The sequence below is a fragment of the Eriocheir sinensis genome, chromosome 17 (assembly GCF_024679095.1).
Source record: "Eriocheir sinensis breed Jianghai 21 chromosome 17, ASM2467909v1, whole genome shotgun sequence".
NCBI lineage: Eukaryota > Metazoa > Arthropoda > Malacostraca > Decapoda > Varunidae > Eriocheir > Eriocheir sinensis.
The window spans coordinates 41,066-49,633 of NC_066525.1; positions in this window are offsets into that span (position 1 = coordinate 41,066).

Sequence of the window (8,568 nt, forward strand, 5' to 3'; positions counted from 1 at the left end):
CTTCAGGTATCTCTACCTATCTTGTAGTATTTTATCTTTTCTGTTGTTTTTGAGTTTACGTTGTGTTGTATTTCTGAGATTTATACATTCATTAATTTCATTGTTGATCCAGGGAGCAGGGGGCCGTTTTATTTCACGTGTTACCATTGGAGCAAGGTTGTCTAAGCATCTGGTGAACACTGAAGTTAGTATGCTCACTTGGTCATTAACATTATCCGTGTTTAATATTTGATTCAGTTCGGTGACGTTGTTTAGCAGGCTTTCGCAGAATTTTTATAACTGGTATTCGTTTTGGCTTTTTCATATTGACTGTGGCTGTGAAAAGCTCGTGATCAGCGATTGGGTTAGGGATTACGTCACTGTGTAATATGAGGTCAGGGTTATTGGTTATTATTACATCCAGTAGTGTAGCAGTGGTGGGGGTTAGTCGTGTGGGTTTGCTTATTAGTTGTGTTAGTTTATTATTCTTTAGTAAGCGTGAGAGTTTGCTGGTAGGCGAGAGAAGGTCGTCATTTAGGTCGCCTAGAACTAGGAATGTTTTTTCATGAAGCATAATAGATCGTATAGTTTCAGTTATATGATCATATGAATTAGCGAGAGCCTTTGGGTGTCTGTAAATACATCCTACTATGACAGATGGTAATATCCTGCACTGCACTCGGACCCATATGTCTTCAGTCCCTGTTTGTTTAGTTATTTTAGTGTCTATTATTTCAGAAGCAAGGGTATCACTAACATAGAGACAGACACCTGCACCTCGGCCGCCGTCGCACCTGAACACTTTATAATTGGGAATGTTGATGTATGTGTCGGGAGTGTAAGGGGAGAGCCATGTTTCGCTGACGCAAAGAATATCTGCATTTCTGTCACTCATTAACATTTTTATTTCATCAAAGTTTGCGAGTAGGGATTGGCCATTAATGTGATCTATGGTAAGACAGTCCTTGGAGTGTTCAGAGTTGTTAGGGTTTTCACTGCTGGCTTAAGGGAGAGGGAGAGAGAGAGAGAATAAGGGAGAGGGAGAGAGAATAAGGGAGAGGGAGAGAGAATAAGGGAGAGGGAGAGAGAATAAGGGAGAGGGAGAGAGAGAGAGAGAGAGAGAGAGAGAGAGAGAGAGAGAGAGAGAGAGAGAGAGAGAGAGAGAGAGAGAGAGAGAGAGAGAGAATAAGGGAGAGGGAGAGAGAGAGAGAATAAGGGAGAGGGAGAAAGAGAGAGAATAAGGGAAAGGGAGAGAGAGAGAGAAAAAAAAAAGGGTGATGGGTGTGTTGGCTTAATGGTGATGGATGTGTTGGCTTAATGGTGATGGATGTATTGACTTAATGGTGATGGATGTGTTGGCTTAATGGTGATGGATGTGTTGGCTTAATGGTGATGGATGTGTTGGCTTAATGGTGATGGGGGTGTTGGCTTAATGGTGATGGATGTGTTGGCTTAATGGTGATGGATGTGTTGACTTAATGGTGATGGATGTGTTGGCTTAATGGTGATGGATGTGTTGGCTTAATGGTGATGGATGTGTTGGCTTAATGGTGATGGATGTGTTGGCTTAATGGTGATGGATGTGTTGGCTTAATGGTGATGGATGTGTTGGCTTAATGGTGATGGATGTGTTGACTTAATGGTGATGGATGTGTTGGCTTAATGGTGATGGATGTGTTGGCTTAATGGTGATGGATGTGTTGGCTTAATGGTGATGGGGGTATTGACTTAATGGTGATGGATGTGTTGGCTTAATGGTGATGGATGTGTTGGCTTAATGGTGATGGATGTGTTGGCTTAATGGTGATGGGGGTATTGACTTAATGGTGATGGATGTGTTGGCTTAATGGTGATGGATGTGTTGGCTTAATGGTGATGGATGTGTTGGCTTAATGGTGATGGATGTGTTGACTTAATGGTGATGGATGTGTTGGCTTAATGGTGATGGATGTGTTGGCTTAATGGTGATGGGGGTATTGACTTAATGGTGATGGATGTGTTGGCTTAATGGTGATGGATGTGTTGGCTTAATGGTGATGGGGGTATTGACTTAATGGTGATGGGGGTATTGACTTAATGGTGATGGATGTGTTGGCTTAATGGTGATGGATGTGTTGGCTTAATGGTGATGGATGTGTTGGCTTAATGGTGATGGGGGTATTGACTTAATGGTGATGGATGTGTTGGCTTAATGGTGATGGATGTGTTGGCTTAATGGTGATGGATGTGTTGGCTTAATGGTGATGGATGTGTTGGCTTAATGGTGATGGATGTGTTGGCTTAATGGTGATGGATGTTGGCTTAATGGTGATGGATGTGTTGGCTTAATGGTGATGGATGTGTTGGCTTAATGGTGATGGATGTGTTGGCTTAATGGTGATGGGGGTGTTGACTTAATGGTGATGGATGTGTTGGCTTAATGGTGATGGATGTGTTGTCTTAATGGTGATGGATGTGTTGGCTTAATGGTGATGGGGGTTTTGACTTAATGGTGATGGATGTGTTGGCTTAATGGTGATGGATGTGTTGGCTTAATGGTGATGGATGTGTTGGCTTAATGGTGATGGGGGTATTGACTTAATGGTGATGGGGGTATTGACTTAATGGTGATGGATGTGTTGGCTTAATGGTGATGGATGTGTTGGCTTAATGGTGATGGATGTGTTGGCTTAATGGTGATTGGGGTGTTGGCTTAATGGTGATGGGGTATTGACTTAATGGTGATGGATGTGTTGGCTTAATGGTGATGGATGTGTTGGCTTAATGGTGATGGGGGTATTGACTTAATGGTGATGGATGTGTTGGCTTAATGGTGATGGATGTGTTGGCTTAATGGTGATGGATGTGTTGGCTTAATGGTGATGGATGTGTTGGCTTAATGGTGATGGATGTGTTGGCTTAATGGTGATGGGTGTGTTGGCTTAATGGTGATGGATGTGTTGGCTTAATGGTGATGGATGTGTTGGCTTAATGGTGATGGATGTGTTGGCTTAATGGTGATGGATGTGTTGGCTTAATGGTGATGGATGTGTTGGCTTAATGGTGATGGATGTGTTGGCTTAATGGTGATGGATGTGTTGGCTTAATGGTGATGGGTGTGTTGGCTTAATGGTGATGGATGTGTTGCTAATGGTGATGGCGGTATTGACTTAATGGTGATGGATGTGTTGGCTTAATGGTGATGGATGTGTTGGCTTAATGGTGATGGATGTGTTGGCTTAATGGTGATGGATGTGTTGGCTTAATGGTGATGGATGTGTTGGCTTAATGGTGATGGATGTGTTGGCTTAATGGTGATGGATGTGTTGGCTTAATGGTGATGGATGTGTTGGCTTAATGGTGATGGATGTGTTGGCTTAATGGTGATGGGGGTATTGACTTAATGGTGATGGGGGTGTTGGCTTAATGGTGATGGATGTGTTGGCTTAATGGTGATGGGGGTATTGACTTAATGGTGATGGATGTGTTGGCTTAATGGTGATGGATGTGTTGGCTTAATGGTGATGGGGGTGTTGGCTTAATGGTGATGGATGTGTTGGCTTAATGGTGATGGATGTGTTGGCTTAATGGTGATGGGGGTGTTGGCTTAATGGTGATGGATGTGTTGGCTTAATGGTGATGGATGTGTTGGCTTAATGGGGATGGATGTGTTGGCTTAATGGGGATGGATGTGTTGGCTTAATGGGGATGGATGTGTTGGCTTAATGGTGATGGGGGTATTGACTTAATGGTGATGGGGGTATTGACTTAATGGTGATGGGGGTATTGACTTAATGGTGATGGATGTGTTGGCTTAATGGTGATGGATGTGTTGGCTTAGCAAGATGTAGGTAACAGGAGAGAGAGACACGGGGAGAGATGGAGAGAAAAAGAGATGATAGAGAGAGTCAGTGGAGAGAATGTCGTGCAGTATATATATGGACCAGCCTCGTGTGTCATGCAGTATGTATATGGACCAGCCTCGTGTGTCATGCAGTATGTTTTCTGTCAGATATGATTTGTCTTCCCAGAGCTGCCGTGACGGAGGCCGGACTCGTGTGGGACCGCGGAGATGCCGGGCCAAGCAGGGGAGACATCACGGAGAGTCACACCAAGATAGATAGGTCAATTTAGGTCAACATATGTCCTCAGTGTGTTAGTGAGGATAGGCTATCACTGGTTAGCTGTCTAATCATTGGGAGTGACTAGTGTGCAGAGCTCGGCAACATTATGGAATACTAAATGATATCAAGTGATTGTTTTTAGTCTTAAGTTTACTCTCTCCTCCTCCTCCTCCTCCTCCTCCTCTGTCTATCTTCAACCCTTCCTTCCTTTTAATAAATAAGTTATCTTTTGCTTAATTAACGTTTATAATTCTTTCTGGTGGTCAAATCTTGCATCTCATTTCCCTATCATCCATTCTCTCTCCTCCTCCTCCTCCTCTCTATATATATATCTTCATCCCTTCCTTCCTTTTAATTAATGTCTAAGTTATCCTTTGAGTGACGTTCTTTCTGGCGGTCAAATCTTGCATCCTATTTCCTATCATCCATTCTCTCTCTTCCTCCTTCTCCTCCTCCTCTGGCTATCTTCATCCCTTCCTTCCTTTTAAGTAATGTCTAAGTTATCTTTCGCTCAAGGTTCCTTCCAGTGTGTTTGTGGTGTCCGGCTCTGCTTGCTAGTTTGTTTTGTCACTGTATAATTGTCAATCCTAGTTTGTTTTGTCACTATAATTGTCAATCCTAGTTTGTTTTGTCACTGTATAATTGTCAGTCCTTTTTTGTTTTGTCACTGTATAATTGTCAGTCCTAGTTTGTTTTGCCACTGTATAATTGTCAGTCCTAGTTTGCTTTGTCCCTGTATAATTGTCAGTCCTAGTTTGCTTTGTCCCTGTATAATTGTCCGTCCCAGCCAGGCGCCTCTTCCTTGTAAAGATCTCGGCAGCTTCAAGCCTTGCCGATATCTCAATCCGTACGTGAATGTAAATTAACCGAAATCCTTGTTACTAAGCCCTGCACGGTGCTCTCTCACATAATGCTTCTTTAAATTTTCAGTCTCACTTAATTTCCGGGGTTAGTAATATATTTTGCCATAAGTTAACTCCCCGTGATGGCCAGTTTCATGTACTATATATAAGTAATTTGCCTTTTGCATGGCTATAATTCTGCATCTGTGTCTAAGGCCCAGTTTCACAGTTCCTCATGATGGGTTAGTAAGCTCCAAAACCAATACCAGAGCCTTCGAAATTTCCTTGTACAGTGTCTGGAGTTTATATTCAAGTTCACAAATTTGACGAGACTATACAGGAAAGGTCTTGTGTGTTTATGCTACGAAGGAAAGGGAGGAGAAGGGAGATGAGATTGGGAGACAAGTGAGCCGAGATCCTGTTTATATTCAAGTTCACAAATTTGACGAGACTATACAGGAAAGGTCTTGTGTGTTTATGCTACGAAGGAAAGGGAGGAGAAGGGAGATGAGATTGGGAGACGAGTGAGCCGAGATCCTGTTTATATTCAAGTTCACAAATTTGACGAGACTATACAGGAAAGGTCTTGTGTGTTTATGCTACGAAGGAAAGGGAGGAGAAGGGAGATGAGATTAGGAGACGAGTGAGCCGAGATCCTGTTTATATTCCAGTTCACAAATTTGACAAGACTATACAGGAAAAGCTGTGTTTATGATATGAAGGAAAGGGAGGAGAAGGGAGATGAGTAAGCTGAGATGGTGTTTATATTCAAGTTCACAAATTTGACAAGACTATCCAGGAAAAGCTCTCTGTTTATGATATGAAGGAAAGGGAAGAGAAGGGAGATGAGTAAGCTGAGATTCTGTTTATATATTCAAGTTCACAAATTTGACAAGACTATATACAGGAAAAGCTCTCTGTTTATGATATGAAGGAAAGGGAAGAGAAGGGAGATGAGTAAGCTGAGATCCTGTATTTATTCAAGTCCACAAATTTGACGACACAATACAGGAAAAGCTCTTTGTATTTAGTGTGTCATCGAAGACCGCGCCATTTTGAACAGTATGGGATTCTATAGCTTGGTTCGGGAGTGTTACAAAGATTGTGATGGACTGTGGAAGCGGCCCTTAATGTTCCCTTTTCTAATATGCCTCTCTGTTTTTGCAGGATGCCGCGGACGGACCATGCAGAGGACTCATCGCGACGACACCAACGGTTTGGTTAAGTGGGTTCTTTTGTGTGTGCGTCTGTGTGTGAATGGCAGGCCTGTCGTATGATTGTGTGTGTGTGTGCGTTGGCGTTATGCCTTCGCACTATTATTTTGTTAGGATGTATTTTTGTGTGTGAACTTTTTGCACGTAATCTTTTTTTATACCCATAGCTAGCGTTTGTTTGTGTGGCAGTGTTCCGGGAGATGGACGCCGGGGGACATGGGCTTGGGGAGGCGCACATGACCTCCTCTGTCCGTGACCTCTTCAGCTGGGGAGACCGGTAAGCATTTTGATATAGTTGTGTGGATAATGGATATTGTTTTTTACAGCTAAAGAAACCACTCTAGGGCAATGAGAAAATAGGTTTAGAAAAAGCCCGTTAACCCCTTCCCGGCAGCAGGGCTGACATGATTTTCCACCAAGTTTAGTAGAAAACACTCACTTGTCAATCCTGTGTTGTGAGAATTAGTGTTGGAACACTCTCATACACGGGAGATTTTAGTGCGGCTGGTGGTCGCAGTGAGCGTTTAGCACCACCAGCAAATACGCCTAACGTCCACTGCAAGCGTTTAGCAATGAAAGGGTTAAGTTGGACTGGTTATATGTATATTGATACATTCAAATGAAGGTTTAGAGTGTAACCACTGATGGTACATGAGTCAGGATCATCAAAATCATCCAAAAAAATCAGCATCTATATCCTCAGCTGCCAAAGGAGTCATTTCCTCCGGCTCAAGAGGTCTCTTACTCCTTGACATGATAGACTATAATAATAAAAGAAACTAGGAAAAATGCAAAAATTCCCGGTGTCAGCTGATGTGCGTTGCATATGTAGTGCGGCGACGGCCTGATGAACGAGCCTCCCATAACCCACTTAGCCAGGGGGGTACCTCTTTGGCCGACTCGGTAAGGAGTGGCTCTCCCGTCACGCTGGTCGCGGGTTCAATCCCAGGCAGCCGGCGAATACCCTGATCTTGATTAATTTCTCGTGTTATTTCGATACACGCAGAGGACGTGTTGAGAAATAGGAAGGATTTAGAAAAGAAGCTTGTCGGGGCATTACACATATCCAACAAGGCACAAGGGTGACTGTCCTTGAGAGGCAATGTCGGCAAGTGTCCATGGGTTTGAGATGCCTAATAATAATTTATTTTGTTCATTTTGTCAGTAGTAAGGAATCTTCTATTTTTTGGGGGGGTCGGCCCAGCCCGTTCTGGCGCAGGCGAGTGTTTATAGTGGCGCCATGATACTATCTAATGAGGGCAAATGAGAGCAAACGTCTATACACAGACGCGCCGACAAAAAGTCCCAATTTCCAAACGTCTCTATATAGATCCTCCGCCGGGAAGGGCTTAACCCGTGGGCGTCGGCAATGGGAAAGCCGAGAAGTGGCCGAGAAATGGCAAAATTACACTGCATTTTGAGACTAAGAAAAGAGCATGGAACGTACATCAGAGCACTTGCTCCTCTCATAACTATAAAGCCATTAAGAATATTTCTTTTACTCAAACTCCACTCTGTGTGGTGTTTGTCACAAAATAAACAGTCTTGTGACGCGTGGCATTTAGCCGAGAGTCGCTTGTTGTCTACTTTAAAGAATTTGACGAGTGATTACTGTATGGATAGCTAATTCAGTCTGCCGTGACCTTTCTGCACCACTTATCATGCATGGTGGGTTGCGGTATGCCACAACCACCTACAATTTGCTTGAATCAGGGGTTTTATGGCGAGCCCTTTTTAGGGTCCACCGTACCACAGCCATGACTCGTGAAAGCCCAGAAAAGGGACTGCCGATGTTCTTGCGTTAATTGCTGCTCCTTCAGAGACAAAAGTTATGAAGGGCCGAAAGAGAGGTCAGTTTCGGGAGGAGAGGTGTCTCGATACGTCATTCCTCGTGAGAGAATTCAAGTCGAAGGCAGGAGATATAGACACAGGAAGGATGCTCCAGAGTTTACCAGTGTAAGGGATGAAAGAATGAAGATGCTGGTTAACTCTTGCATAAGGGGTTTGGACAGCACAGGGATGAAAGAGTGGAGATCCTGGTTAACTCTTGCATAATGGGTTTGGACAGTATAGGGATGAAAGAATGAAGATGTTGGTTAACTCTTGCATAATGGGTTTGGACAGTATAGGGATGAAAGAATGAAGATGCTGGTTAACTCTTGCATAAGGGGTTGGACAGTATAGGGATGAAAGAATGAAGATGCTGGTTAACTCTTGCATAAGGGGTTGGACAGTATAGGGATGAAAGAATGAAGATGCTGGTTAACTCTTGCATAATGGGTTTGGACAGTATAGGGATGAAAGAATGAAGATGCTGGTTAACTCTTGCATAAGGGGTTGGACAGTATAGGGATGAAAGAATGAAGATGTTGGTTAACTCTTGCATAAGGGGTTGGACAGTATAGGGATGAAAGAATGAAGATGATGGTT